Genomic DNA, 16431 nt, shown 5'->3' on the forward strand with positions numbered 1-16431 from the left:
TGCAAATATAAAAGAATATATATACATTATTAGAATATGTAAATTAAACTGTTATTTGTCATATCATTCTATAAAACCATTTGTATATCTATAATCAGACACAATGGTGAGATAATACAATTATCAAAATTTTATGATTTACAAAAGCATTAGAAGCATAAAGCACTTAGAAATATGTCTAATAAAAGGCCATATTAATAAATGCAAAGATGTAGGTCAGATTGTCAGTTTTCCTTGAATTGATCTATAGATTAAATTTATTTCATTTAAAATCCCCAAATTGTACATCTGCGTGTGAACTGGCAAGCTGACTCTAAATAGAGGAAAAGCAAGGGCCAAGAATGCAAGTACTCTTTAAGCAGAATAATAAAATTGAAGGACATATATTACTATATGTCATAATATATTATAAAGCTACAATAATTAAAACAGTATAGTGTAGACTGAATATAGATAAATATAAAAATATAAAAATGGAACAAAACTGAGAGTCCAGCCTCTATCTTCTCGATTTTTGGAAAGGTGGCATTGCAGAGTATTGATCCTTTCTGTTCAATCTAATACATTATCACAATTGGTTGGCCATATGAACAAAACATAAAAAGAAACCATGCCTTCCTTATGCCATTTCCCAGATAAATGTCAGGCAGATTGCAGTGTTAGAGTTTAGTTCTAAAATGTAAAAACTAGACTGTCTCCAGAAAATAATATAGGAGAATGTCTTTGTGATCTTTTGGTGAGCAGTTTTCTTAAACATAACAGAAAAATACTGACTGTAAAGGAAAACCTTGGTAAATTGTTTCACATTAGATATAAGAACTCTGTTTATCAAAAGAGTTTGAATAGCCACTGAGTGTGAATAGCTAACCAGTGAGGTTACTTGCAATACATGTCACCAAGAAATAGTTTATATCAAGAATATATAAGGAATTTCTACAAGAAGATATAAATAACCCAAAAGATATATTGTCTTTCAATTTAAACTGGACGTTCACAAACAGAGATGGCTAATAGATAAAGGAGAAGTTTCTCAGCTTCTTTCATGAAAATAAAAACATAAAAAGGTAACACGTGTCATGATAGATATAGCTAATAGCTGAATATTTAGATGTCGCTGGAAGTGATCTACCATCTTAAACATTTTAGGATTTTATATCCAATTGTAATCTTTGAACTTAGCTTTCTAGTTGTGCTAAATTTGGGAAGAAGAAGAAACAGATTAAAAATAAACTGTTCAAATCAATGGAGATACTCCTGAGATGCATAACTAGTCATTCCATGATTAAGACTGTTACCAGACTTGATTCTACAAAGAAATTTAAGTGATACTCACCTGCTTCAAACTGAAATATTATTCTTACTTAGAAACACTGCCACATTGTTGAGTAACATAGCCAAACTCCTAATAACAATAAATATATTCCATTAAGTTCATTTTTTTTTCTCTAGGGGTTATTTTGATACATTTCTTTCATGGGTAAGATATTAAGTCACGTTTGGTCACTAGCAGTTTAGCAGGGATTTGTTAGAATATTGTATTAGTTTCCTGTGGTTGCTGTAACAAATTGCCACACCTGATCGATTAAAACAACAGAAATTTATTATCTCACAGTTCTGGAAGCCAGAAGTACGAAATTAGATGTCAGCAGAGCCCACACTTTCTTGTGGCTAAATTACTTTTGATCTCTGCCTCCATTTGTGGATAGTGTTGAATCTCATTCTTCTTCTCACTTATAAGACACTTGCCATGGCAAATGTCCACCCAAGTAATCCAGGATAATGTCTCCATGTCAAGATGTTTAATTTAATCTCATCTACAAAGATAATTTTCCTTATCAAATAAGATTTACAGGTGCCAGGGTATAGGACCTGATATCTTTGAAAAATCATTATTCAGCCATGTACAACTATTAAAAAGAGTTTCAGCCTGATGGGAGGAAGTAGAATATAAGCAGCTGCATTTGATAGGAGAAACGAGGAATTGTTTCAAAGAGCAGAATATCTCTTGATGGGGGCCATAATTGGAGCAGAATTAAGGCAATGAACATGAGGATTAGGGCAAAATAAAGAAAAGATCCTGAAATGATGTATGTGATAATAGTGTTGTACTAATTTAGCTGTTAATGGAAGCTAGACACTATCTTTGAAACCAGAAGATCGGGGTTGTTCTAAGTTTTTTGTGTGTGGAAGAAATTGGAAAAAAAAGAAAAACCACACTGTTCTGATCATAATTCTTCTGCACATTCCCTGCTTCCCGTGAACAGGTAGAAATATAGAGTAGGTTTAGGTAGTTGACATACCTCTTAGAACTAACTACTATATAATATAGAATAATTAAAAAATTGATAATTGAGGGATTCTAAATCTGGGTCTGGGCCTATAATACATTATATGCATGGTAGGAGTTATTTCCCTGCAAAGATATGATTTTAGTTTACTGCTTTATTTGTGAATTCACTCAGCTTTTATTTGCATCGATATTTTTGTATAACATTATAAATTGGATATCTCTAGCCCAACAGAGCTAACTTCCTTCAGTATTATAATAGGAGTGTTTAATGCACAGAGTCTTTATGAAAAAGGTGAATATATAATGTATACAACCTAGAATCACTACTCTCATGAAACACACAAAATAATTTCCTTTCAATCCTGGGGCCATCTGCTTGGGTTTTCTACTTACTTTACAATAAAATTTCAAGAGAAGACTACTAAAAAATAGTAGTCTTTGAGGAGACTACTGTGACTTGGGCTATCAACGCTGGGCAATTTGAAACCCAACAATTTTCTTTTTGTTGTTGCTATTCTTTGGATGAATGGTTTGTCTTATTTCGTCTTAATGGTTGTGATACAACTGTCATCAACCCAGCCTTCCAGTATTCTGACCTGCTGTGCAATGAAAAAAAGATGAGTCAGACTTCACAGAGTTATAGAGTTTGAGACAGGGGTGATGATTACTACAGTTCTCATTTGGTTGCTAAGATATATAACAGGAGAAAATATGGTATTTCCTTAGTACTTAAATGTACTTTAGAACGACAACCAGGACCTATGTAATTTACTAGAGTCAACTTTCCAAGCATAATGATATCAGTCTTTTAAATTTATGAGACAATTTATGATAATAGTATTTCTTTTAAAACAGCTGAACAGTAAAATATGAATGATAAAATTAGATTCATACTTTTAAAGTATATTTATTCAGTACCTTTTGCCAGAGTGTCTCGGAAACCTCCCAACTAGTCTTTGTGTCCATAATTTTCTACTTATCATGTATATCAATCATTTTGCTCTCAGAGAAATGTTTCTAAGCCTACATACTTATGTCCCAAATGCAAAATTAAACATTGATTTATTCATTCAACAAATTATTGAGGGAATAAAAAGAATAAAGGTACAGTCCTTAAAGGTGCTCAACATTATGACTTATGTACATAGAAAATATGTTTAAATAATTACAAAACAAATTGTAAGTAAACGCACAGTGAGAAAGGTAAAAATAAATTCTAAGAAGTTTAGAAGAGTGAAAGATTATTTCTTAATGTGAGGAAAAATGTGTGAATCTGGAAGAGGTAATTCTTGAGCTTGGACATGATTTCTGGGCTTATTTGCAGACAAAGGAGGTACAGAGAATAGCTAAGAAATTTAAACTTAATTATTTAGATGACTTTTTTTTTTTTTTTTTTTTTTTTTTTGAGACGGAGTCTCGCTCTGTCGCCCAGGCTGGAGTGCAGTGGCGTGATCTCCACTCACTGCAATCTCCACCTCCCGGGTTTACACCATTCTCCTGCCTCAGCCTCCCATGTAGCTGGGACTACAGGTGCCCGCCACTGCGCCCGGCTAGTTTTTGTATTTTTAGTAGAGACTGGGTTTCACCGTGTTAGTCAGGATGGTCTGGATCTCCTGACCTTGTGATCCGCCTGTCTCAGCCTCCCAAAGTGCTGGGATTACTAGATGATTTTTAATAACTGGTATGTTTTAAGTGGAAGACTTCCACGATGTTTGCTTTTCTAATAGAATAGCATTTTTGGAAGTATGACAAGTAGCCATGTCAGCATGGTATGAAGAAAGAGCAATGAAATAAATAAGCTGTTACAATGATGGGTATATATGTTAAGGAATTATTCATTAAAGTGGATAAGAATGGGATTTTTAAAAAGTAGAGCAAACAAAACTTGTGGGCAGTTATAATTTTATTTGGAATGGTGAAAATGAGAGCTGAAGACTAAGCAATTTTCTCTCTTAGATTTGATGGATGGTGATGACATTATCTAACAAAGAAAATTAAAAAAGAGAAAGTTGTGACAGAACAAGAGCCGAGAGTTCTAAAACTTTCAACTAATTTGGTATCCTTTGAAATATATATTCTTTAAATGCTTTTTTCATCTTTTAATTAGAGAAGACTTTGAATGCCGTTTTGAGAAGAAGTGAAAAAGGAAGATTTCTTGTGGTACAACCTTAACTTGTGCATCCTAGTCAGTAAAATGAGTTTTGTAGCTAGATGGATCCATTCATTATAGGAAACAGCTTAACAAATATCAGTAACTATTGAAACATGTATCTTTGAGGGCAATCTTGTCCCAACCCTCTTATACAATACCACTTTCAATCAAATAGAGTTCTGGAAATTCAATATTATCTATCTTGTTATATTTACAGTGAAATTTTGACTTTCCCTATAGATTGGAAATTGGCTTCCTGGCAGCTACTGAGCACCCTTGACATTTAAGAGATTTAGTTAAGAAATAACATATTTTGCTTGGCTTATTTGCATTTAAGGACTTGGTGGTGGGCACAATGCAAGTCTGGAATGTAAAAGAGGCTACAGCAGGAAATATCACTTTAAAAGCTATAGTAATATTGATAGTTAAAATCATGTTAATTGATGTCTTCTTGGTAAGGAAAGAAAAATATAAAGAATCAAGAGATTAAAAGCACTTGAGCACTTTGGAACACCAAGATTTAAAGAAGGAATGAGGAAGAGCAATTGGGGAATAAAACAGAAAAAAACAAACAAACAAACAAAAACCTAGTCAGAATTGTAGAAGAGATTAGGAACATTGTGTATGGAATGACAGGAAAAGATGAAATTTTCAAGAAGGTGATGGTGAATAGTGTGGGAAAGTGAAAAGAAATATTTGGATGAAGACAAAGAAGATGCCAACAATCTAATACTTGGAAAGTCTTTGGTGAGAAATTGTAATAGAACTGTTTAAGACATATTGGAAGAATTGAAGAGACACAATGAACAGAGATCAATTGGTGGAGTCTTCTCTTTCAAAGTTTGGGAATGAATAAAAAATGTAGATTTTTTTCTGAGAGAGAGAATTTCCAATGTCTAATTAAATAATGTAATTTGATAAGGGGTATAGTTATAAAATCAGGAGAAGGAATCAAAAGAGAAGGAGTGATTGATTAATGGTATAAGAAATTGATAGGAACATTAATGGTCTAAAGTTCCCAAAGAGACAATATAATTGTTTATGGGAGTAGGGAGGTAGACACCAAGAATACAGGAAACAAAGAGAAAAATAAAAAAAGGAAAGTCTGCATCAAGCAAATAGGAAGACTAACATAGCAGGCCAGTTGGACATTAACAAATTGAGCTGATTGTGGTAACATTTGTAACTACTACTGTGTGTTAAAAAAAGAAAAAAAATAGTTACCTAAGTAGGAATGAGTTAATTAAATTCTCATTAGTATTGATGATGATAAGATAATATCACATATGGTAGCTTAGATGAGAGATTAAGTGATATCCTAAGTGCTAGTATCTGAATGTGTTCTCCAAAATTCATATATTGAAACTTAATAAGCAATGTAATAGTAATAAGAGATGGGGCCTGTAGGCAGTGATTAAGTCATGAAGGGGGAGCCCTCATGGAAGGGACTAGGGTGTTTATAAAAGACCTTCAGTGGAAGTGTTAACCTTTCTGTATCCCTTCTCCCATGTGGGGACACAGTGTTTATCCCCTCTGGAAGATGTGGCATCAAGGCACACTCTTGGAAGCAGAAGACTGTGTCTTCACCAGACACCAAACTTGCTGACAGCTTGATCTTGGGCTTTCCACCCTCCAGAACTGTAAGAAATACATTTATATTGTGCATGAATTACACTGTCTCAGGTATTTTGTTATAGCAGCACAAACAGACTAGACACTAGGTTTCAACATTATTGGTTTCAGGAATTTTTGTTGTTGATGTATCAAAAATTATCACAGCTTAACATGTTTCTCTGACGAAATCGACTTAGGTGGCCAGGGTTTTAAAGTATAGAAAATTATATTATGCTAGGGTAAGTACATTGGTATAGATTGTGTTTGTTTGCTCTGTTTTGTGTAGAAATCAGTTGAATAAAAATCAAGAAGTGTTTTTTTTTTAATCTCAGTATTAAGATAAAAGTTCTAAGTTACTCTGATTGGGACATCAAGTTTATTGATTCACACAGAAGTCATATAAAGCCTTGGATTTTGGTAAATTATTACTTAAAGACATTTTTAGCAATTGATTCTTTCCCTAAGACTCTTGAAGCACTCAACTTACACTTTCATGTTAACATGATTCATTTCATACTAGTATTTGATTAAATGATCCAATATTTATGTAAAATTGGGTTTTACAGTAATACATGAAAATTTCATAAGCCTTTTGGACTAAAATAACTGACTCCAACTTGTACATGTACATATGCCTAAGTTACTGGGTCCTCTAATCATGAGCTACCCATATGCATACTCACAAAACACACAAATGGCCACAATCAATAAAAAATCAGCAACTCATTGTGCCAAAGGTCTTTTGGGTGTATCACAAAGCATAAACAAGTTAAAATGGGATGTTGAACATCATTTGTAGGTTATTCAAATGTATTACTTATTTGTTCTTTGCTTCTCTGCTTCTACATTTAATCTATATTGTTATCCATGTTCTCAAGATCTCTTGAGAACTCTTTCCAGAGAGCTTATTAACATATTTTCCATTAAATATAAAATTCTTATAGGTACAGGAAGTCCATGACCTCCTTTTAAAATAATTTTCTTTCTTACCACACTGCTTACATTTCCAGGGCTGTGTATTGTCTTTTTCCTTAAGACATGACATATCCCAGAGTCTAGGATAAGTTTTATCTTTTTGGTATTGGAACAAGTGAACAATCACAAGATGGGGCATTGTACATATTGTAAAGAATGTTGGTGCTATTTTGTTTCACTTTAATTCCAAAACAGTTCATTTGGGAAGTGTGGAAATGGACTGCAAAGTTTCCTAAAATAACATTTTCACGACTTCAATTAATTAGAAGTGTTTAACTTGAAGCCATTGATTTTTGCCATTGACCATTTTTTTCATTTATCCATTTGCTATAGACATATTACCATTTCATGATATTTTATGTAATGCTTTGCCATCAGACTTAGACCAATTTGTTATGAGTATCTACAAGGTTTTCCCAGTCAGATAATAGTTATTGGCAATAATTAGATGAGCGTTGGCTATTTCTCTACACCCTTATTTTCAGATTGCAATTAAGACTGAGACCAAATTCTTCCACATATATAAATCTTCATTACTGAGCAAGCAGAAAAGAGTCACGCAAACTATTTTGTTGAATAGCTTTAGTGAAGTTTTCAGCTTTCTGTTGTTTGAGATGTTGAATCACAGCTTACATGACAGGTTTATTCAAAGCATATATAAAAGTATTCTAAAATCAACATTCTTTTAAGTTAATGTCCAACAATTACATCTTTCAAGTGCATGAATGGGTACAGGAATTAAACCTAGAGTGTTTTTATGATTTCAATAATTCACTTTAAAATAATTCAACATAAGCAAATATGATACATTACACTTCATTTTCATTTCCAGATGCGGTCAGTTGTCCTAACCCATATTCCATGAGTGATCAGCTTACTGTGTTTCATTGGAGGTAATTTCAAGAGATACTGTTGTCTTTAACAAAATTTTGTGCTTTTTACATTAGAACAGTGAATGTCAAAATTGATTTTACTGTTGGAAATAGTGGCCTATTAACAATTATCTTAAAGATTGGACTGTTAACTAGCATAGTAAATTGGAATAGATAGTTAGAGGTACTCAAGATATGCAAATTAGATATTCCCTAACTTTTTATGATCAAGTTGTAAGAACTCTGTGGATCTAGGACCTGAAGCTTGATTCCTAAATATGCTTGTGCCACTGTTTATTTAGGAGGATTTCTGACTCCCTGATGCCTCTTATACAGTGTAACAGAGTTCTGCCTTTGGAATGTTGTCATATCTGACTCTAGGGAACCTTTCATGCAAAGATTTGATCAGAGAACATAAAATGATAGAGAGCTGGAAAATAATGTACCTGACAGAATAGGTTCTATAAATTGTTTGTGCCTGCTTTCTGATGAATGATTGCTTAATAAATGTTTATATGTGTGGCAAAATTTGGTTTAAGGCATGCTTTTATTGTAGCATAGTTGAGAAGTTGTGATGAAATAGCTAAATCTCTGCCCTCTGCAAAGTTCTCTAGTGTATGTATGTATTAGGCATTTCAGGTTAGCCTATGTCAGTTTGCTATGTGGATCCTTCTTCTTTTGCAAAGATGGGAAGTGTTTCTAAAATATGTCAACTAATCCATTTGGTTGACCACCACTATACGGCCTAGTGAAAACCCATTTATTTAGGCCACTCTGTTAATCAGCAAATCCTCTGGTGCTGATAGAAACTAAAGCTCTTCTTGTAGCTACCTAAAGATTTTCTGATAAGAATAATAACTGACAGTCTTTATTGTGTGAATTCCTGATTAATGCAACTTACTGCACATAGAATTCAATGTAAATATATACATAATATATGCATAACATCATACTACTTATGCTGAAATATTCAAAGTGAATTATATATATCTTGTCAATCTTTGACTTTTAAGTAAGATTTTCATAGACAATATAACCTCACATGAATACAAGAAATTATAGATAAACCTAAATGGCTTCCTAGGCATTTTCTTTTTGAAGATTTGGTACTGAGAGCATTTGATAGCATCAGTAGACACTATCTACTAATAGTGGTTTTCAATGGGGATGGTCTCATTCTCTCAGTAGGCATTTGGACATATTGAGGAGGGAACTTTTACAGGTATCAAAATGATTCTCATAATGATTGAAGAATGCTACTGGGAGGCTATATTCCATAATATACGAGGTTTAATGCCCAAGAAATACAAAAAACCATTCCTCCCAAAGTTTCAATTACATTTCTATTGGAGAGCACTGCCAGCCTAAGCAATATCATTTTTCTCATACTTCTATTATATCATGAATTTGGCACATTGTAATTACCATTTCCTCTGTCTGTATCTCCACTCATCTGGAAAATTTCAGGATGGACTGTCATTTTGGATTTTAGTGTATTATAATTACTATTTCTTGTGTCTATATTTCCACTCATCTAGATAATCTGAGGGTCTGTCAACTTAGTCTTCATTTGTTGAGAATTCTTACAGTGTTTGGCAAACAAAACGTTTTCAATAAGTGTTTAAAGTTGAATAAACAGCATGTATATGCTACACAGTGGCTTTGTGTTCTTTAGGAAATGCTAAAGTTTGCTTCCTGAAGCTGACTTAAACATTTTCAGGGATTTGAGATCAGCAATACACAATTTTAAATAGTTAAAGATAAATAAATAAGGTTGAATTGATTTTTCCTACAACTGGTAGGAATTTTCTAGTTGGTGGAGTTTTAAACAAGGGTGGAGAAACACAGTAAAGGTGCTCTCTAATTTGGTCTTCCTAGATAAATTAGAATCAGATGACTCTAAAGATAACTCAGTTTTTTACTATTTGTTCCTCTAATGTTAATGTTGAACAAGTTTCAGCACAAACAGGAAAGCTACATCTCTACCTCTACTTTCTAGAGCAATACTTTTCTGAGTTTATTTTTTTCATGGCTGTCAAAAATGTAGGGCTTCAATGCTATTTTTTGGTAGAAATTATATTTGAAAAAAATGACACATGTTGAGACATATACTGTTGCCTTATGAAGCATCATAATGCCCTCTAAATGTTTCATAATTCCATCAGAATATTCAAATTTCATTTTGTATTTTGTGTACAGAATTTTGTTCTTTGAATATTCAATAAAATATCCAAGTTCACATAAACCTTTTCATGAAAATCTTATGGAACCGCAACAGTCTCCAAGACTGTGGACTATAAATCACACTAATATCTTGCTAACATACTGGAGGAGACAAAGCACACCACTACTAGATTGAATTTTACTGCTTCCTTTGGGTCATTTGGGATTTCTCTTTTAGTGCACAATGTTGAGTGGAAATTGTTATTCTTTTTCCACTTTTATATTGAGCTTGTTTATGTGTGTATATTTCTTTTCAAAAACTTTTGATTTCCATCTACTGTGTAAAAATCAATGAAATAAAATAGAGGTTTTTAAAACTAAAACACTATACAGGCTGATAATAATTGATTCAACAATCGTTTCATTGGGCTAACTAGATTTTACTTAACCTGCAGCCCTTCAGCAGATTCAGGGGTAAAGAGCTGGTTTTAGGAACCCATCTATTACATCATTAGTCTATGATGATAGGCTATCTGGAGCTTAGGATAAGCACAAGTGAAATGATATAATTTCAGGAATGGGAATATTGTACAGATTGAGAGAATGTTAGGAGGTTTGCATCACAGTGTTAAATTGAAGCAGGAGAATGTATCATTTAAAGAATGTCTCTGCAGGGCAAGCGTATACCTATATTTGATTTAATACTTTGGAATTTGCATGACAATAGTATGCTTACAACTTTCTGTTATCTCACTACCATTAATACAGAGAAGAGTAGCTTTGAACCTAACTTAAGTTATGAATAGTTTTTTAAATAAAACTGCTAGAAGCTGGGCTAGAAGATCATTGAATTTCAAATTCTCCCTCTGCATTCATAATTTCAAGTTCATGTTCACAATATTAGAATGTATAGCTGTTTGAATTGTTTGTTCTGCAAGTAACACAGTGGCAACAAACAGCAAGTAGCTTCATTTTTTATCTAGTTGAAAATCTCCAGTCATATTTATTCTAAGACTGGGTCAAATAAATATGACCTTACTAGCAGTGAGTAAAATTAGCAAAGAAAACATGTAGAACATGTTTAGAGGGAGTGCCTTCTTAGATAGGACATGAAAAGTTGTTTGATTTCTTGATATCATTACAAAACCACACACTGATCTGCCATCACCACAAAGAAATTCTGCTTTAAAATTTTTTTGAGTTAACTCTCTTGACCAATTTATAATATGTCACTTATTTTGTTTTTCACTAGAACTGGTTCATAAAATAAAGACAAATCTCATATATTCTTGTCAAAGTCACCATGAACTCCCACACCAAACATACAGTCAGACATCCCTGTAAGCAACAGTCACAGTTTGACCTTGAGTTTAGTTTGGTATATATTAAAGACATTGTTTTACTTTTAATTTACAAAGGCAATACAAACCCCTCAATCAAAAACCTATGACTGGTTTAGTTTAGATTCACAATATTATTTTGTTGGTGAGAAGGGAATATACAATATCTAAGTGATATTGGCATGGCATTTTGGATATTGTTTTCATGAAGTTAACACCGGTGTGCAAGGAACTGGTGAAGTGAGACTGCCAAATCATGACTTATCAATTCTAAAATAACTGTCAGATACCTACAACATTCAGTTACTGCCGTGATTTGGATAGAACTAGAACTGATATGGAGACTGCTTGAAGGCTACGTATGTCATTCCCAATAGCCAGATTCATTGAATCCCCTTTCTGTTCTACCTTTGAAAGCCAATACAGTCATAATAGAATTTGTTGGTACAGTTTCTTTTTAGTAAGTACAATACATTTTTTTGTTTTCTCTTTTCATGATCTACTACTAATATTATCTACTACTGAAAGGAAGAAAAGTACAATTTTAAACTTTATGAAAAGTTTTAACTTCCTTTGCTTTTTAGTTACCCACATCTTAATATTTCTTTTAAAATTTGTTGAATAAAATATTTATCTTACTGGTAAGAGATCTTTCTAATTTGTTGTACTCTAATGATTGAATTCATTTAATTTCTAAAATTTTATTTTATTTATTTAAATGCAATATATTTTTCTTGTTAAATATTACTATTTCGATCATCTGCAAGGACCTAGTGGCACGGAAGTTTGAATTGGGTAGAGTCTGAGACAAAATAAAGTGTTGGGGCCTATGAATCACTTGAGAGGGCATACCTGGGTCTAATTATATTTAAATTCCCTAGTATTTCCAACTGAATGTTTGTAAAACAAAATGTTTTTGTGGACTTCTAGGTTACAAACCTATCCAGCTTGTTACTGTACTGAATATTATAGGCAATTACAATACAATGCTAAGTATTTGTGTATCTAAACATAGAAAAGGTATAGTACAAATACAGTATACAAAAACAAAAAACAAAAACAAAAACAAAAAAAACAAAAGATGTACTTGTGTAGAGCACTTAACACAAGTAGAGCTTCCAGGACTGAATATTCTCTGGGTGAGTCAGTGAGTAAGTGGTGGGTGAATGCAAAGGCCTAGGACATTATGGTACACTACGACAGACTTCATAAACACTGTAAACTTAGGATATACTAAATGTATTAGAAATATTTTTTCTCCAATAATAATTTAACCTTGGCATACTGTAACATTTTCACTTTATTAACCATAAATTTTTAAACTTTTGATTCTTGTAATAACACTTAGCTTAAAACACACATTGCACAACGGTACAAAAATATTTTATTTTTAATATCTTCTTCTATGAGCTTATTTGTATTTAAATTTATACTGTTTCACTTTTCCAGCTTTTAGTCAAACACTAAGACACACACACACATATTAGCCAAGGCCTACACTACACAGAATCAAGGTCGTCAATATTGTTGTCTTCCACTTTCACATTTTGTCCCACTTAAAGGTTGTGAGGGGCAATAAACCATGGAGTTGTCATCTCCTATGATATCAATGCCTTCTTCTGGAATACCTTCTGAAGTACCTGTCTGAGGTTGTTTTACAGTTACTTAAAAAAAAAAGTATAAGCAGAAGGCGTACACTTTAAAATAAAAATAAAAATTATAATATAGTATATAAATACATAAACCAGTAACAGTCTTTTATTATCATGACCAGGTATTATGTAATGTACATAACTGAAAGTAGTATACTTTTATATGACTGGCAGCACAGTAGATTTGTTTACATCAATATCACAACAAACACATGTTGCACCACAATGTCATGATGGCTATGACATCACTAGGAAATAGAAAATTTTCAGCTCCATTATTATCTTATGGGACCATCGTTATATATGTAGTCTGTTGTTTACTGCAATGTCATTATGCAGTATGTGACTATATTTTCTTGAGGATTTTTGCATCTGTATTTATCAGGGATTTGACCTGTAGTTTTCTTCTGTTATGATATTTTTGGCTTTCAGGGTTCCCAGTTTCCTTCTCTTCAGCATATGTGTCATCCCTCCATCTGCTCTCAATGCCTTCCCTCTGAAGATTGGCTAGGAATGTACCAGTCTGCAGTCCTCCTGGTCCCTCAGTGGGAGCTATTTTCCTCCTGGCTCCATCTAGTCATCCATCTAGGAGTAAAACTCAGCCATCTCTCCATGTATTTGTAGACTGGCTTCATACATGGAAATAGCTTTACCAATCAACCTTGCTAGAGATTCTATGGGCCTCTCAAACCTTTTCAGTGAATGTGTCTTCTCTGGAATTGTGTGTGTAGATTTATAATTAGAGCTACTTACTGTTTTTATTTCTTTCAGTAACATCTTTTGCATCCACTCTTTTTCATCTTCTTTGCATTAGATACAACATCAACATGTCTGAACATTATGGTAAACAACTTAATTCTACATATACATTCATGATGAGAAAAAAAGAATCATTTTAAATAAACAATTCAACATTTTGAAGATTGACATTGTTTTACATGATTTCTTTTCTCAGTTAATGATGTTTATATCTACCTATTTCCTGAACTGAAAACATCCCCAAAACATCTTTAGTTCATATCACTTATTCCTTTAGTTAATCAATCACTGAAACATGTTGATTAGAGCTCTGAAGATTCCTTTGGAAATTTCACCACATCATTCCCACCGTGATTCTCTTTTTGCATAATCCAGTATCTACTATTAACACAAACTCCTGTTCCTAAAACTCAAATGTTATTGGTGTAATCCTCTGCTAATCTTTTTCTCTGTCTCTCTCCCCCTTCTCTCTCACACACACCTACACACACACACACACACACACACACACACACACACAACCCTTTACCTTCTCCACCCCTTTACTTATGGTAATACCACACTAGTATGTCCAAAATCATTAGAATGATACATAAGACCCCTTTTCAATATTTCAACTTAATCTTATAGCTTTGTATTTTCCATTAAGACACATGATTTGCTCTTAAAACATGCTATAGTCTCTATTACCCTGTGGCTCCCGATGTCTTTCACACCTCTTTGCCATTGAACCTACTATTGAAACAACCTCTGCAAAAAATATAGCAGTGAGAAAATTATGACAGTGAAAGAGATCTGACCTAACCAACTCCATCGTGCCTATAATCTTCAAATTGTCCTTGGTCATTCCTGGGAGTGGGCCAAGCTAATTTTGTGAGAAATTTAGTTTATAGTTTAAATGACAATAGCCATTCACAAAGCTAAACTGACTTTTTAAAGTTAATAAAAAGCCCCAAGTTTAGGATTACAAAAGGGGCCTGAATTCTGGTAAGTTGTAGGCATAGTTAAATGATTACCAGATGATTATCAGACATTGTTCCAGATGTCACAATATTTGTAACTTCCCCAATGACTCCTGTAAATATCACTATTGTAGAAGCTAAGACTGGTCTTTTGAGATGTCTTTTCAGACTTCTGAATTTCTGTTGACTGGCTGACTCCACCTGGACCTGCGACTCATAACTCATCTGGCCCCATGGCTCCCACCCAGAAGCACACTCAGTGCATGAGAATTATTTTCCACAACCCTGTAATTGCATCCCCAACCAATCAGCATACCCATTCCCTAGCCCCCTGACCACCAAACTATCCTTGAAAACTCCTAGCCTCCAAATTCTTGGGGAGGCTGATATGAGTAGAAGGAAACATCGGTCTCCTATTGAGGTGGTTCTCTCTGTGTTAAACTCTCTCTATTGCAATTCCCTTGTCTTGATAAGTTGGCTTCATCTGGGCAGTGGGCAAGAAAAAGAACCCACTTGGCAGTTACACTATTCTGTCTGATTAAAATTTCCTACTTGGGTTAAGTCTGCCACATCTCAGTCTGATTTGTATATTTAAATAAAAACTTGGACCCATTTTTCTCTCTCTCTTTCTCATTTCTATCTCTATGTAACTCTAAAAACATATTGTTTTAAAATTTTCTAGATTTCTTATATTTTCTATATATGGAAAAATATGTTTTCTATTTTCTATTCTCTTGATTATGTATTCAAGTTACAGGGGAAAGTTAGGCATTCTTTTGTAATGTCAAGATGTATTTCTATATAGCTAATAAGAATATTAAAATATGTAACAAAATACAGAAAATAGAAAATGCCTTTAATTCTACGAAAAAATCTCAAAAGATAGTTGAAATGTTCATATATCCTTTTGATAGTGCACTTCACACATACGCACACACAAATTAAGAACATGTAATGTAATTTTTAAAAGCCATTGAATATTGCTGTGTTTGGAGCATTTGTTGTTTAAGAGTGGCATTTGAGATTTGTATCCTTGAATAATGATTTTATCAATTATCTGATATTATTTAACAATTATTCATGACATAATGCAGTTGAAATTAATTCACTAGAAAAATAATAGCCTACACTTTTGCTTCTCCACTAAAATCCATGATTTTTATATTTGTCTTTCAGATAAAAAATTTATTTAGAGATGTAGGAAAGGCACAAAATGTTTTCTTAGGTAGCATATAGTACAGTGCAGCATCTGAGAAAAGAAGCAGCTACACTCTCACAAAAATTGCATTCTATTATTTACAAATATATAGTTACAGAGATTGTCATATCAATCAAGTAAATATTGTAGACAGGGAATGCTCTTCTTTCATGTCCTTCTATTTGCCTTTCTTTATTTCCATAAGCATTTGTTAGACATCTTCTATGTAACATCTTCATGGAAATTATCACCACTTTTGTATTTTTCAACTCCTGAATTAGCATATGTTTCATCATAATTGGTTGAGTTATTTTTGCTATGTCAAACATTTATCTATTAAGTCTAAATGTTTACCAGAGCACAAATTGTCCATACATATATGTCGCAAGTCAATTTTATATCTTCAGATATTAAAGAAATAAAAATCCAACAAAATAAAACAAATAAATACAAA

Source organism: Piliocolobus tephrosceles, chromosome 4 (assembly GCF_002776525.5).
Source record: "Piliocolobus tephrosceles isolate RC106 chromosome 4, ASM277652v3, whole genome shotgun sequence".
NCBI classification, from domain to species: Eukaryota; Metazoa; Chordata; class Mammalia; order Primates; family Cercopithecidae; genus Piliocolobus; species Piliocolobus tephrosceles.